Source organism: Neophocaena asiaeorientalis, unplaced genomic scaffold (assembly GCF_003031525.2).
Source record: "Neophocaena asiaeorientalis asiaeorientalis breed wild unplaced genomic scaffold, Neophocaena_asiaeorientalis_V1.1 scaffold629, whole genome shotgun sequence".
Lineage (NCBI taxonomy): Eukaryota > Metazoa > Chordata > Mammalia > Artiodactyla > Phocoenidae > Neophocaena > Neophocaena asiaeorientalis.
The window spans coordinates 114,153-129,416 of record NW_020175468.1 but is presented as its reverse complement, the minus strand read 5'-3'; the positions used below and the strand labels follow the sequence as shown (position 1 = coordinate 129,416).

Here is a 15,264-nt window from a genome sequence, read left to right as displayed (position 1 = left end):
ATGATATTTATTTATTTATTTATTTATTTATTTATTTATTTATTTATTTATAATTGTTATATCTTCTTGGTGATTTGTATGTTTTATTATTATATAATACCCTTTGTGTCTTGTGTCAGTTTTTCTCTTTAATTAAATTTGTCTGATATAAGATTGTCACCTCTGCTCTTTTTAGCATGGAATATCTTTTTTTTTAAGGTTATTTATTTATTTTGGCTGCGTTGGGTCTTCGTTACTGTGTGTGGGCTTTCTCTAGTTGTGGCGAGCAGGGGCTACTCTTCGTTGCAGTGCTCGGGCTTCTCATTGCGGTGGCTTCTCTTGTTGTGGAGTATGGGCTCTAGGTGCGCGGGCTTCAGTAGTTGCAGCACGCAGGCTCAGTAGTTGCGGCATGCGGGCCCTAGAGCACAGGCTCAGTAGTTGTGGTGCACGGGCTTAGTTGCTCTGCAGCATGTGGGATCTTCCCGGACCAGGGATCAAACCCATGACCCCTGCATTGGCAGGCGATTATTAACCACTGAGCCACCGGAAGTCCTGGAATATCTTTCTCATTCATTCACTTTTCGCCTTTTGATGTTCTTAGGTTTGTAAATGTTCACCGTTTTTACTCTTTGACCTACTGTCTCTCTGTTTCTCACTCTGGGTCTCTGTTTTCCCTCCTGTTACTTCCTCTAGTGGTCCTTGCTCAGGCACACTGTACGGTGGTGAAAGGCAGGAGTCCTGGCCAGCCCCCTTTACTGTAACTTTTGAGGGTATGCATTGGGTGTTTCCTTCTGATCATGATGTTTGTTGAAATCTTCTTGCTTAATAATGATATGTTTTTTCAATATTGTTTTTTGTGAAGATTTTTAATTCTACACATAATTGTAAACTTTAATATTGTGATAATTTTTTTCTTAATCTATTTAATTAGTATATAACAGTAATAACTTTTCTAATTTTGAATCAGTGTTTTATGGGTGGAGTACACAAACTGTTTTGCATTTGTTAATACCTACTTGTGTACATTTTAGTGGATAAAATTTTATTTATATTTTTGACTCTAGGTATTTTATAGAGATTGGAATTTAAGTGTCCTACACTGTTCATATTAGTACTATTTAGTGACGTTGATACTTTTTCATGGTCCCAAAGGTGCTAAAATTCACATGAGTACCATTGATGATGAAAAAATATGTTCACGAGAACTCCTCTCATTCCAGTTGATTGTGTGTTTACATATGTGTCCATGAGTTCATGGATTTGCAAGTCTATGTTTTGTTTTGTTTTTAATATTTATTTATTTATTTACTTGGTTGTGCCGGTTCTTAGTTCCCACAGGTGGGCTCCTTAGTTGCAGCTCACAGGCTCTTTAGTTGTGGCACATGGGCTCCTTAGATTTGGCATGCGAACTCTTAGTTGCCACATGCATGTGGGATCTAGTTCCCTGACTAGGGATCGAACCCGGGCCCCTTGCATTGGGAGTGTGGAGTCTTAACCACTGCGCCACCAGGGAAGTCCCAAGTCTGTGGTTTTGATAAAAGACAACATGATTTCATAAGTCTGTGTTATACCTAATTGTAGTTCAATCAGTCTGTGTTATACCTAATTGTAGTTCCAATTGTATCTTTTTTTTTTTTAATTATTTATTTAATTTATTTATTTTCAGCTGCATTGGGTCTTCGTTGCTGCGCACGGGCTTTCTCTAGTTGCGGCGAGCAGGGGCTACTCTTCGTTGTGGTGCGCGGGCTTCTCATTGCAGTGGCTTCTCTTGTTGTGGAGCACGGGCCCTAGGTGCGTGGGCTTCAGTAGTTGTGGCACATGGGCTGAGTAGTTGTGGCACCCAGGCTCTAGAGTACAGGCTCAGTATTTGTGGCTCACGGGCTTAGTTGATCCGAGGCGTGTGAGATCTTCCCAGACCAGGGCTCGAACCCATGTCTCCTGCACTGGTAGGTGGATTCTTAACCACTGTGCCACCAGGGAACTCCCCCAATTGTATCTTAAATATATTCTTTGGCCTTGTATTTTTTTACACTATCATGTTAATGGTTCAAATAGTAGTAAGATTACTAACATTTTATGTGCATTTGTGTGTGTGTCCACATCTATAATGACATTTTATGCCCTTCCGTGGTGTTCTCCTTGAAGTTAAGTTTTCTCAGGTGACCCTCTATCTGTGTACCTTTAATTCTCTTTCTGTTACTTAAGTTTTTCTTCTTTTTTTTTTTTTTTTTTTTTTTTTTGTGGTTCGCGGGCCTCTCACTGTTGTGGCCTCTCCCATTGCGGAGCACAGGCTCCGGACGCACAGGCTTAGCGGCCATGGCTCACGGGCCTAGCCGCTCTGCGGCATGTGGGATCTTCCCGGACCGGAGCACGAACCCACATCCCCTGCATTGGCAGGCGGACTCTCAACCACTGCGCCACCAGGGAAGCCCTAAGTTTTTCTTCTTGATCTTCAAATCAAGAGCCAAACTTCCTTAGTTTATGTGCTTGTGTATTGTTTCTTAGTTTCTTGACCTGAATTGAGTTTCTCAGTGTGTTTCTGACAGTTTTCTCCTCTGTAATGTGGGAACAGATCTTTCTCTAATGAGCTCTGATGATGATTAAAAGCTTACACTTGTAAAACATTTGCAGTAATGCTTAGTATATGTTAAATATGCAAACACCTTTAGTCATTGCTGTTGCTATCCTTATTATAATTTAAGATTTTGACTTTTCTTTAAAGCCACTGTTGGGGACTTCCCTGGTGGTCCAGTGGTTAATGGGCCTTCCGGGCTTCCCTGGTGGCGCAGTGATGGAGAATCTGCCTGCCAATGAAAGAGACGTGGGTTTGAGCCCTGGTCCAGGAGGGTCCCACATGCTGCAGAGCAACTAGGCCCGTGCACCACAACTACTGAGCCTGTGCTCTAGAGCCCGCAAGCCACGACTACTGAGCCTGCATGCCACAACTACTGAAGCCCATGCTCCTAGAGCCTGTGCTCCATAATAAGAGAAGCCACCGCAATGAGAAGCCTGTGCACCGCAACGAAGAGTAGCCCCTGCTCGCCACAACTAGAGAAAGCCTACGCGCAGCAGTGAAGACCCAATGCAGCCAAAAATTAAATAAATGCATAAATACGTAAATAAATTTATTAAAAAGAAAAAGAATGTGCCTTTCAATGCAGGGCACTCAGGTTCAATCCCTGGTTGGAGAAGTGAGATCCCACGTGCCGCTGGGCAACTAAGGCCATGCGCCGCAACTACTGAGCCCGTGAGTCACAACTACTGAAATCCAAGTGCTCTGGAGCCTGCGCACCACAGCAGATTGCCCGCATGCTGGAACAAAAGATCCTGCACACTGCAGCGAAAACTCCCGCATGCTGCAATGAAGATCCCAAGTGATGCAACAAAGACCCAATGCAGCCAAAAAAAAAAAAAGCCACTGTTGACTCTGTCATCCTTGAAGATACCATCCATAGCGTAGCTTACCTAGATATTAAATATCACTCAGTGTGTAAAATATAATATGTAACACTTCTGCATAGACAATCCATTGTTGAATTTTATTTGTATGTATTTTATGTATTGACTATAAAAGGAAAAAATCCATTGATTGATGGGGTATATCATAATGTTAAGAAAAAGCCTAAGAAATTAAATTAGAGAATGACAATTTCCTTCAAATAGCTTTACATGGATCTGTCAGAATATTTACTTCAACTGAATTGATCCTTACTCCTCTGTCCTCTTCTCATTTGTGTGAAAATAAGAATCTCCTCAGGGCTCTTTGGTTAAATGTGTTTTCATTTCAGACACAGTTGACCTTCAAGGATGTGGCCACAGAATTCTCTCAGGAGGAATGGGAATGCCTGGACCCTGCTCAGAGGGTCTTGTACAGGGACGTGATGTTGGAGACCTACAGGAACCTGGTCTCCCTAGGTGAGGATAACTTCCCTCTAGAAGTTGGGCTCTGCCCTTGGGTATCTTTCCATTTTCTCTTTTGGGCCTCTTGGGAGGCCATTTGCTTGACTGATCCAAAATCCCTATTATCTCAGACATTGAAAAGCTTCATGATGTGGCATCAGGAGTTTAATCCTACCTTTCCTTAGATGATCTCCCCACTTCATGATTTATCAGGGGTTGTTTCAGAGCTTATGTATTCATAAAGCTGAATGGTAAACTTTTAATATACCCACGTTCCTATTTTTCTACTCCTGTGCTTTTGAGTTAGGAGTTCTAGGAAGTGAGCTATATTTCTGCATTTTATACTGTTCCGTGTACGTTTAGCAGGAGGGGAAAAGTAGGTGAATTTTTGAAATATTTTTCTAGATTCATTTGTAATCTCCAGTTGAACAAAGAATTAGAGTTCTGGAAAATTCACAGGAAATCACCTTTCTTTCTTCTTGTGTGGAGGGATTTCTGTTTCTCAGCTGAATATTTTACTCACTTTGTAGCAAGAGAAAGAGTGCTGGGCTGTTGAGAGTGATGTGAATGCCTTTGAGCACGTATCAAAGTGTGGACATAGGTCAGATCTCAGAAGGGCCGAGAGGAAGCCTCGTTATTAATAGTGTTTGGTTAACTCTCCCCTCATCGGAGAGTTCTGTGGGAATACAGAAGATGATTTATTATTGTGAACCCTCAGAGGAAATTTTTCTTCTCCCCAACTTACCACGTTGTCCTTCAGCATGTAAAATGTGTTCTTTTACCCTCCAGTGGTACTGTAGCTCTACCAGAGACAAAGGCAAAGTCTTTATCGTGATTTACCACACTCTGCCATCTTGTACCTGTGAACTAGTTGTTGCTTGACCTTGAGTAGCATGAGGTGGGATTTTTTTAAAGGAGTCTCCTGCCCCCTCATCTCTCCTTCAGGGCATGATTCCACTGGATGCTTAGTTCTCAGTCCACATGGATAAGAGTTGATGCCTCAGACTAATCCCTGAACCTTTCTTGGTTCCATCGCCATTGGATGTTTTTAGAAGACCCAGACAGAAGATGGGAAAACACTGGCTGCTCTTTGATTCCATCTGGCACCTCACAACCTGCATGGAGCTGTCTCAAGTCCTGTCTACTTCTTTTGTTCTCCTCTTGCCACACAGTTCAGGGATGTGTGTCCTAGCCCTGTTGGTTGGATCTTCTGTTATTGTTACTTAGGAAAACTGAAAGGACAGTGTACAGAGAGATCCTCTTTTAATTTTTTTATTTTGTTTTTATTTTTTATATTAATTTGGTTGTGCCAGGTCTTAGTTGCATCAGGAGGGTTCCTTAGTTGTGGCATGCGAATTTTTAGTTGTGGCGTGCATGTGGGCTCTTGTTCCTTGCATTGGGAACGCAGAGTTTTAACCACTGTGCCACCAGGGAAGTCCTGAGATCCTCTTTTTAATCCCCAGTCCCTCATGGGGGGAATATGTGCATCTTTCAGGCTTTTTGTTTGGCATCTGTGGGTAGAGTGCATGGTTCCATCTGAAGGTCCTATAATATCTGACAAACATATCTTGTATTTTTTTCACTCATGTACTGCTCTACCTAGTCTACCTTCCTGATTTTGTATTCTAAGTTTGCATGATTTTGCCTCTGAAACTTGCTTTTTTAAAATATTTTTATTTTTATTTTTTTTTGGTGATACGCGGGCCTCCCACTGCTGTGGCCTCTCCCGTCGTGGATCACAGGCTCCGGACGCGCAGGCCCAGTGGCCATGGCCCACGGGCCCAGCTGCCCCACGGCATGCGGGATCCTCCCAGATCGGGGCACGAACCTGCGTCCCCTGCACCAGCAGGTGGACTCCCAACCACTGTGCCACCAGGGAAGCCCTGAAACTTGCTTTTGAAATACATAGTCCTGGACTTCCCTGGTGGCACAAAAATAAATAAATAAATAAATTCATTTTAAAAAAGAAATACATATCTTCCCCTTTGGTAATCATAAGTTTGTTTTCTATGTCTGTGAGTCTCTTTTTATTTTGTAAATAAGTTCATTTGTACCTTTTTTTTTTTTTTTTTTAAAGATTTCACATATAAGCCATATCACATGATATTTGGCTTTCTCTGTCTGGCTTACTTCACTTAGTATGATAATCTCTAGGTCCATCCATGTTGCTTCAAACAGCATTATTTCATTCTTTTTTATGGCTTAGTAATATTCCATGGCATATATATATGACATCTTCTTTATACATTCACCTGTTGATGGACAGTTAGGTTGCTTCCATGTCTTGCCTATTGTAAATAGTGCTGCTATTAACACTGCAGTGTATGTATCTTTTTCAATTAGTGTTTTTGGGTGGGTTTTTTTTTAAAATAAATTTATTTTATTTATTTATTTTGGCTGCGTTGGGTCTTTGTTGCTGCCCATGGGCTTTCTCTAGTTGCGGAGAGCGGGGGCTACTCTTTGTTGTGGTGCACGGGATTTTCACTGCAGTTGGCTTCTCTCATTGCAGAGCCTGGGCCCTAGGCACATGGGCTTCAGTAGTTGTGGCATGTGGGCTCAGTAGGTGTGGCTCGCGGGCTCTAGAGTGCAGGCTCAGTAGTTGTGGTGCACGGGCTTAGTTGCTCCTCGGCATGTGGGATCTTCCCGGACCAGGGCTTGAACCTGTGTCCCCTGCGTTGGCAGGTGGATTCCTAGCCACTCACCACCAGGGAAGTCCTTGTTGTTTTGATATTAAGTTGTATGAGCTGTTTGTTTATTTAGGAGATTAACCCTTTTTCAGTTGCATCATTTGCAAATATTTTCTCCCATTCTGTAGGTTGTCTTTTCATCTTGTTTATGCTTCCTTTTCTGTGCAGAGGCTTTTGAGTTTAATTAGATCCAATTTCTTTATTTTTGTTTTACTTTCCATTACTCTAGTAGGTGGATCCAAAAATATACTGCTCCGGTTAATGTTAAAGTGTTCTGCCTATGTTTTCCACTGTTCTGTACTTTTAGAATGTTTTATGCTTCTTCATAGGTACATAGTTTTATAAGAGGTATTTAGAAAAATATTTGGTTGATTAAATTGTTTTGTCAAATTCTTCACTTTCTTTGTGCTAGATTAGTTTTCCAATTCAAAACTGTCATGTGCTTTGGGGTCATGGTGGAAAAATACACTTTATTTGATAGCTAATATCAGTTTGTTTAATGTGAGAGTTTTTGTCATAGGTTGTTTGAAAATAGGGTGCTCTAAAATAATGAGAATTACCTCTGATCACTTTTTCTTTAGTAAAGAATTCTATTCTTTTTAAAAAATATTTGTTTATTTTTATTTTTGGCTGCATTGGGTCTTCGTTGCTGTGCATGGGCTTTCTCTAGTTGCAGTGAGCGGGGGCCGCTCTTCATTGTGGTGCGCAGGCTCCTCATTGTGGTGGCTTCTCTTGTTGCGGAGCATGGGCTCTAGGCATGCGGGCTCACTAGTTGCAGCACGTGGGCTCAGTAGTTGTGGCTCTCAGTCTCTAGGGTGCAGGCTCAGTAGTTGTGGCACACGGGCTTATTTGCTCCGTGGCATGTAGGATCTTCCTGGACCAGGGCTCGAACCCGTGTCCCCTGCATTGGCAGGCGGATTCTTACCACGGAGCCACCAGGGAAGCCCCAAGAATCCTGTTTTTTTTGCTTTACTACAGTTTTTAAGATCATTGTAGGTAGTTTCTTAACTCTCTTTGAAATAAGTACTATTTTTAGAGTAGTATCATATATGTAACTTGAAATATTTATTTATGAATTACAATGTGTTGGATACATATGATTCTTTGTATCTCATAGATATTTCTTGTATACACGTGATCAAGAAATTACATCTAAAAGCAAACACTGATAGAGAAGAAGTATTCCAAACCATAATGCTGCGAAGACATGAAAGGAATGAAATCAAACATTTTTACCTCAAGGTTGTCCAGGAAAATATTTATGACCTTGAGTCTCAGCGGAGAGCTGAGGTAAGAAATTACAAAGGCATGACTATAACCCATAACCAAAATCTCACTGGTAAGAGAGATGGACATGGTAGAAGTACTGCAGGAGTTGAGCTTATTGAAAACAGCCTTGCCTTAAGCTTTCTGGATGACATGCATATTTTTAAAAGTGAAGAGAAAATTAATGAGTTTAATCAAGCTGACAAGACTATTAGCAGTAATGCCTTATGTTCACCACTTCAAGGAATTTCTTCTGGTGTCCAAACCAACATTTCTAATATACATGAGAGTGATTTTATGCATCCATCGTTACTGACAAAATACCAGAAAGCACCCAGGGAAAGACCGTACAAATGTAATCTGTGTGGCAAAACCTTTTTTCAGGGATCACACCTCAGCAGACATCAGATCATCCATACCAGAGAGAAATTACATAAATGTGATATATGTGAAAAAGTCTTTAGTCTAAATTCAAACCTTATAGTTCATCAGAGGATTCATACTGGAGAGAAACCTTACAAATGTAATGAATGTGTAAAGGTGTTTAGTCAGAAATCAAACCTTGTAGTTCATGAGAGAATTCACACTGGAGAGAAACCTTACAAATGTAGCGAGTGTGGCAAGGTCTTTAATCAAAAACAAATCCTTGCAACTCATCAGAGAATTCATACTGGAGAGAAACCTTACAAATGCAATGAGTGTGGGAAAACGTTTAGTCAGGGCTCAAAACTCAGGCGTCATCAGATAATCCATACAGCAGAGAAGTTACATAAATGTCATATATGTTGCAAGGCCTTCAGTAGAAATTCAGACCTTGCAGTTCATCAGAGGATTCATTCTGGAGAGAAACTTCACAAATGTAAAATGAGTGTGGCAAGATCTTTAGTCGGAAGTCAAACCTTGCAGTTCATAAGAGAATTCATACTGGAGAGAAACTTTACAACTGTAGTGAGTGCAGCAAGGTCTTTCGTCAAAAAGGCACCCTTGCAAAGCATCAGAGAATTCATAATGGAGGGAAACCTTTCAAAAATAATGAGTGTTGAAAAGACCTTACTCACATCTGAACCTTCACTACACATCAGATAATAGATACAGAGGGGAAACCATATTAATGTGATATATATGGGAAGGTCCTCATTCAAAACTGACAGTTTAAATTCATGGGAGATTCATAGTGAGAGGAAACATGCACATTCATGACTGTGGCAAAACCTCGCTTACCATCAGATAAGCCATACTGGACAGTAATCGTAGAAATGTCATAAATGTCTCATAGTTTTTAGTCAAAATTTGTACCTTAAGGTGCACCAAAAAATTCATACTGGAGAGAAACCTTACAAATATAATGAGTATGGCAAATCATTTATTGTACTTTGAAGTCTAACTTAGTATCAGGTAATCCATATTGGTGAGGGACTTTAAGCCAGGGTTTTATCAAGTGTACACATCTTAGCTTCATTGGAAAAGTCATACTGGAGAAATATCAGGTAAATGTATTTACTTTGACCAGGACTTTAGGCAACAAATTCATTCACCAAATAATTCATTCTGGAGATTATTACCTCACAAATGCAATGAATGGGAAAAACCTTTACTCGGGGCTCACATTTCATCAATCATCAGATAATCTGTACGCAACAGGACATTACAGATGTACTGAATATGGCAAAGCTTTTTGCTTGTGCCTTAAACTGAGGGTTCACCAAATACTTCATACTTTAAAATGCAATAGGGACTTCCCTGGTAGGGCAGTGGTTAAGAATACACCTGCCAATGCAGGGGACACAGGTTTGAGCTCTGGTCCGGGAAGATTACACATGCCACGGAGCAACTAAGCCAGTGCGCCACAACTACTGAGCCTGTGCTCTAGAGCCCGCGAGCGACAACTACTGAGCCTGTGAACCACAACTACTGAAGCCCGTGTGCCTAGAGCCTCGTGCTCTGCAACAAGAGAAGTCACCACAATGAGAAGCCCGCACACCACAGTGAAGAATAGCCCCCGCTCGCTGCATCTAGAGCAGCTAGAGAAAGCCCGCGCACAGCAATGAAGACCCAATGCAGAAAAAAAAAAAAAAAAAAAGTAAAGTAAATAAAATGCAATAAATATGGCAATGTTTCAAATTATTACTTACTTGTCGCTAGATATCAGAATATTTATCCTGGAGAGAAACCACACAGATAAAATAAAATTTAATCACTCTCCTCATCACCCTGGTTGAATCCTGTTTCTTTTACCAACACAGTTTTATCCTGTCTTGGTGCTTTACAATAAACGCTAAGAATGCACCATTAGGCTGTCAGGGTGGAAAGAATCTATAGCAATTTCTTTCGAATATGGAATCAAACAACATATAATTTGGGGATTATATACTCATAATTTGTACTTGATTATTCCCTCCACTGTATTCCAGAATATTCAGATGGCTATAATGCAAGTAGCATAGCAGTTTATTTCAGACTCTGTATTTTATTGACATGCAAAAATTGAACAGGGTAAATTTAAAGATCTGATTGGCTGTATTGAATGATTCATGAATTGGGCAGTATCCCACCTAGAAATTAAAGAGGTCCTAAACGGTGCTGTACAAATTGGAAGGCTTTTATAGGCAGTAACTTGGTGGCATAAGAATGTTATTAGTAAAAGAAAAGGTTCTTTCAGGCAAGGTTACCTTTTTTGGGGGAAAGTAGCACCAAAGTCTTAGTCTTATCCTTCAGATTACCTCACTGGTGTTCAGGAAACTCCAGAGTGATTGGTTTAAGGTGACATTCCTGCGAGGGGTGAAACTGCAATTACTTCTTGGCTTTCTGTCTTGGGGGCAAGTGAGTCCACCTTGTGAATGTGTGTGCAGCCTCATCCCTATTCATGAATACTCTGTGTATGAATGTATTTGTTCATGACCTTTTTTGTGCCCAGTAAATCTAACATCGTGCACCTTGATTTACATGAAGGAAAAATAGGAACATGGAAGCACATAAAAAATAGTAGAAAAATTTAAAATCATCCAGTTTCACTTTTGTCCTTGAACCGCTCAATAAAATAATTTGAAAATAACAATGTTCCTGAGTATTAACACTAAACAACATACAATGGGAAGATTTTTGCTTGATAGATAAACTAGAAATTTCACATATCACCACCAAAACAGTTTTTTGTTGTTGCTAGTTTGCACTTGTGGCTATTTACTGGGATAGGGTGGAACTCCACGCAAAGGCTAGTTTGGTCATTTAGATTGATATTAATGTTGAAGTGTTATGAGAATGTTTGTTATGTAATTCCGCTTTCTAGGGGGACAGGGAAGAATACCAAGGTGTTCAAAAAATGGTTTGACATAACGGAATGATTAATGACTTGATGTATTAAGGTGATTACAGGATCAGGCTTAGGGAAGGCTAACCATTTATGGTTTCAACTTCCAGTTGGTATCAAAGAAGGAAGCCCTCAGACTTGATCTTCTTCACCACATAGGCCAAATAAGGAGAGGTTATGGTGAATCTTAATATATAGTTGTAAGTAGGCAAACATCAAAAAATGATGTGAGACTCCTTAATAAAACACTGGAGGGGTGGGATAGGGAGGGTGGGAGGGAGGGAGACGCAAGAGGGAAGAGATACGGGAACATATGTATATGTATAACTGATTCACTTTGTTATAAAGCAGAAACTAACACAACATTGTAAAGCAATTATACTCCAATAAAGATGTAAAAAAAAAAAATAAAAAAAAAAACACTGGACGTTTACTCTTGAAAATCCTGTTTTCTTGGTTAGGAAAGACCACACTTTTCTTTATGCTACTAATTTATTTCATTTCTTTTCCTGCACCACATGTACATTCCATTGTTCAAGTTCGATTATTTTATTTTTTGTCCGGCTGCTAAAAAATGGATGTGGACAGATGAATGGATATATGTGGTACACATATACAATGGAATGCTACTCAGCCATAAAAGAATGAAATAATGCCATTTTGGGGAACATGGGTGGAGCTAGACCTTATCACACTGAGTGAAGAAAGTCAGGAAGAGAAAGACAGATACCATATGATATCACTTATCTATGGAATCTGAAATATGACACAGGGAATTCCTCCTCAGTCCATTGCTTTGGACTTGGCGCTTTCACTGCGGCGGCCCAGGTTTGATCCCTGGTCCGGGAACTAAGATCCCGCAAGCCAAGCAGTGGAGCAAAAAATATAAAAAATAAAATGCGACCGAAACGAACCTATCTATGAAGCAGAAACAGACTTACAGGCATAGAGAATAGACTTGTGGTTGCCAAGGGGGAGGAGAAGTAGGGGAGGGATGGACCGGGAGTTTGGGATTAGTAGATGCAAACTATTATATATAGAATGGATGGACAACAAGGTCCTACTGTAGATCACAGGGAACTATGTTCAATGTTCTGGGTTAAACTGTAATGGAAAAGAATATAAAAAAGAATGTAGGGAGTTCCCTGGTGATCTAGGGGTTAGGATTCGGGGCTTTTACTACTGTGGCCCAGGTTCAATCCCTGGTCAGGGAACTGAGATCCAACAAGCTAAGCAGCATCACCAAAAAAAAAAAAAAATCAACTTGGTTTTTGGAAATGCTATAAAGATTTTATTTAGATAAGTTGTCTAAGATATCTTTATACTAGTTTACTAAAAATTAATGTCTAGAAATGCTTAGTTGATGATATAACTAAACAATTTACTAGAGAATCAATTATCCAAAGACTATTAAAATTTGTGTTTCAAATTACAGTATTAAGCAGTATGTTCCATCATTAATTTTCTAGTATAGTAAAATGTTTTTTATACACTTTTTGTTTTTGCATTATTATTTCCTCCCTTGCATATTTCCCTTGATTTGCAACAAGGGGTGTATAAATCAGTGGGTTGTTTTGGGACTTTTGTGATGTGATAATGCATATAAGCAATGACACAAAGTAGGTGTACTGTAAACATGATGAAAGTTATTTCGGGGCTTTAGTTCAATGAAAGAACTGAAATGGCAAAATGGTGCCATGAAAACTTTTTTTCTGAGAGTTGGCTATGGTTAGGTGCTTGAAAAGCAAGTGTGTGGAGGTAAAGAAGCATGCAGTGAAGAGAATGAAAATATCATGATACGTAAGAAAGAAAGATCGAAAGAGTCCAAGTATAGTCTGTGACAAGGAGATAATCCCCATTGCCAAATTCCTGGAAATCATTCTGTCCTTTCCCAGTGATGTATTCACATGCATTGCCAGAGGATCTTACAGAGAAAAGATTTGTTCTGTTTAGCATGACAACTGACACCTGATATCCTCCACTTAGAGTTTCTTCCCATCCCAGAATGATATATTTTTCTTTGATAAGTTCTTGATTTTGATTAGTGAGAGTCACTGTTATTATTGCTTTTATGCATAATAAGATACTGGATTTTCATCTCTGAAGAAAAGTACTGTTGTTTAATATTTCATGAATGAAGCAGCTTGGCACAATGACAGGTTTAAAGACTTATTTAGTCCCATCCCAGCAAGTGGGTAAATCAGGAATTGAATCCATGTTGACTGGCTTCAAAGAGAGGTATCTTAACCATTTTGCTACTCTAATAAGCCAAGTTATTTAAATCCTTCAACCACACAACATCTATCGTCAATTTTACGAGTATAATTTCCATTTTGAAATCGACTATCGTCATATATAATTGTGGTTATGGTAACTTCCTATTATGTCAGTCCAGTTATACCTCTTTCATTGCAATGTGCTTTATTGTGCTTCAAGATGCTGCTTTTTTTTTTTTTTTTTTTTTTACAAATTACAGTTTTCTGGCAACTTTGCATGGAGAAAGTCTTTGGGCCATTTTTCCGACAGCCACTTTGTGTCTCTGTGTCACATTTTGGCAATTCTCCGAAAGTTTCAAATGTTTTCATTATTATTAAATTTGTTGTGGCATCTGTGTAAAAAAATAAATCCGCACAGCTCACACCCATGTTGTTAAAGGTTACTTGTAGCTGTGTGGGGTTCTGTTTTCCTCATTCTGTTCCTTTGGTCTGTGTGTCTGTCCCTCAACAAATCCCACACAATCTTTTTTTTTTTTTTTTCCACACAATCTTGATTACTGCTACTATATTAGAAATCTTGAGGTCATGTGGAATGATTCCAGCCACTTCAGTATTTTTGTGATGCTGTAGCTCTTCTCGTTCTTTTGCCTTTCCATATTAATTTTAGAATAATATTGGTTGTTCTATAAAAATCTAGATTGGAAATGCATTATACCTGTATGACAATATGGGGTAATTTAACAACATTTAGATGTTGTTTTCCAATCAATGAATATGATATGTCATATTCAATATGGGATGTCATAAGTAAGTGTAAGTAAAAGTTCATCATTGACTTCTTTCATTACTGTTTCATGAAAGTCAGTGTTTTCTTAGATTTACTCATTTTTCTTCTTTTTCTTTTTTGAACATTCAAACATGATATTATATTTTTAATTTCAGTTTCCATTTGTAAATTGCTAGTATATACAATTATAGTAGATTTTTGGGCGTTCTTATATCATGACACCTTGCAAATTGCAGTTTTTCTCTCAGTTTCTGTAGACTCCTTTGACTTTCTACACACATCATTCCATTAAATTTCATGTATTATTGAATTATTTAATGTATTTAATTATTTTTGACCGTCCCTTATAGAACAGAAGCTATCTGAAAGCAGGGTATTGATTTTATCTGCTGGATCATCAGTGAGGGAATCATTCACGGCTGACACGATGAGTGAATCCATGTTGCCAGTGTAAACAAGGGTGCTGGAATGCACAGGCTTATTGGCCAGTAGCTTTAATGGTCATGGAAGTATTTGTGGCACTGGATTCCTTACCCTGTGACATTACAACCTAACATTCTGAACATTTGACATAAATTCTCATGCTATATTTTGTTAACGCGGTGTGAATTCTAGGCAACATGTGCTCAACAGCTGTTAACTCATCACTTAAGTGATGTTTTCATAAAGTCTTTTTAAGCCACGAAATGTTTTTTTTAATTTATTTATTTAAAATTTTTGGCTGCGTTGGGTCTTCGTTGCTGTGCACGGGCTTTCTCTAGTTGCGGTGAGCGTGGGCTGCTTTTCGTTGTGGTACGTGGACTCCTCATTGCGGTGGCTTCTCTTGTTGCAGAGCACGGGCTCTAGGCGCGCAGGCTCAGTAGTTGCAGCACAGGGGCTTAGTAGTTGTGGTTCGCAGGCTCTAGAGCCCAGGCTCAGTAGTTGTGGCTCACGAGCTTAGTTGCTCTGCCGCATGTGGTATCTTCCTGGGCTCGAACCCATGTCCCCTGCATTGGCAGGCGGATTCTTAACCACTGCGACACCAGAGAAGTCCTAAGCCACAAAATTTTGAATTCAAGATTCTTTCTGAAAGGCTTCATTCTGTACCCATCAGAAAATAATAATCCTGTTTATCAGGAACAC

At 39.6% G+C, this 15,264-nt stretch overlaps 1 pseudogene; it reads left to right on the top strand.

Moving 5' to 3' along the window:
• The window catches only part of LOC112415291 (zinc finger protein 347-like), a 15,992-nt pseudogene extending 7,117 nt beyond the window's left edge, over positions 1-8,875 (top strand).
• The last annotated feature ends 6,389 nt before the right edge of the window (positions 8,876-15,264 follow it).